This window comes from Kryptolebias marmoratus, linkage group LG14, assembly GCF_001649575.2.
Source record: "Kryptolebias marmoratus isolate JLee-2015 linkage group LG14, ASM164957v2, whole genome shotgun sequence".
In the NCBI taxonomy this organism is placed as follows: domain Eukaryota; kingdom Metazoa; phylum Chordata; class Actinopteri; order Cyprinodontiformes; family Rivulidae; genus Kryptolebias; species Kryptolebias marmoratus.
The window spans coordinates 105553-107169 of record NC_051443.1 but is presented as its reverse complement, the minus strand read 5'-3'; positions in this window follow the sequence as shown (position 1 = coordinate 107169).

Sequence of the window (1617 nt, the reverse complement as noted above, 5' to 3'; positions counted from 1 at the left end):
ACTGTTGCTGATGCTCAAACTTAAATAAAGGTCTAGCATTCCTTTAAAGAATGCATATCACCCACCGCCTTTCGTGCCAGAATTTGAGACTAAGATCATCTTATGATGAGCCATGAGTTATACCCGTTTTAGTAAAATGATTACATGATCTACTCTCAGCTCCAACCACAGCAGCTTTAGCACAATGTCTGTAAAATTGACTGAATTATAGACAATTTTTGTGTTAGCTAAGGTTGATTAGCTGTGACAGCCATCTTGAATTGGAGTTACGTGTAAAGTTGATAGACTGATTAATCCCCTGATATTTAAAAAAAATCAGCATCAGACATGCCTGTACGTACTTAATCAATTATCAAATAGGAAAATAAAATTGAAGGTTTTTTTAAAGAGAAAATGCTCTTTTATATATTAGTGTACAAGTTATTCTAAAGGTTGTTAAATATACAGTTATTTAGGTTAAGCAAATATTGTTGTGTTTTGTGAAATAAAAAATACGTAATGGCCAAAAATAAAACTTAGTGTTGTCCATCGGCCATCACTGCCCTAATTTTAAAAGATTAGCACTAGCTGTAGCAAAACTCTAATCGGTCAACCTCTACAAGAAATCTCTGATAGTCACTGTTGGTTCTGCAGATTTAGATTCTTAATTCCAAAAAATGGGTTAAAAACAAAAACAACTGCACGTCTGTAGTTGAAGATGTTTCGCTTCTCATCCAAGGAGCTTTTTGTGGAGTGTGGAGTTCAAGCTTTTAAAGCTGAAATGATCTATAATGTAGATTCACATGCAGATTGCCCTCACTCTCCTAACAACAGAGGCTCATTAGGGTCATTGTTTGTCTGACTCACTGATGGTCACTCTGGTCACATGAATGCAGGTCCTGATTGGAGTGAAACTGACTGGGGATCAGGACTAAAGCTCCATTATAGGTTTTTGAAAGCTGAAATCTGAGTCCTCCTCTGTTTATTGTTGGTTTCCCTCTTTTGACATAAATAGGTTCCTTTACCCCCCTCTTAAACCACCTGTCTTCTCGGTCCAAAATATAAACATTTTGGTCCTCAAAGGAGTGTCCCTTATCCATCCCTCCAGGATTTCGCGGGCATTTTTATTGATTGTTGCGGCTAAAATGCCTGATTTCGCGGGGCATTTTCCTAAAAGTTGCAATGAAAAGTTGTGACTTTTTTTTTTTTTACTAAAATCAATGAAATACTATAACTTTTAATATACACTCCTGATCAAAATCTTAAGACCAGTCAAAAAATTGCAAGAATTTGCATTTGCATCTTAAGAAGGTTCTAAGTAGAGCTTCACAATATTAAAAGAAGAAATCAACGTAAGAGACAAAAACTTTTGAGCAGGGAATTAATTGAAAACCGCATTTACACTCAAACATGATTTTTTCAGCTGATCAAAAGTTTAAGACCATAGCTCAAAAAAAAACCCCGAAAACCCCCCAAAACAGAAATCAAAGTGTCAAATAAAAGGACTCAGTAATGAGTAGCTCCACCATTCTTGTTGATGACTTCAAACAATCGTTTAGGCATGCTTGATGCCAGTGTTTCCAGGAGGCTAGTGGGAACGTTGCTCCAAGTGTTGAAGATGGCTTCACGAAGGGCATC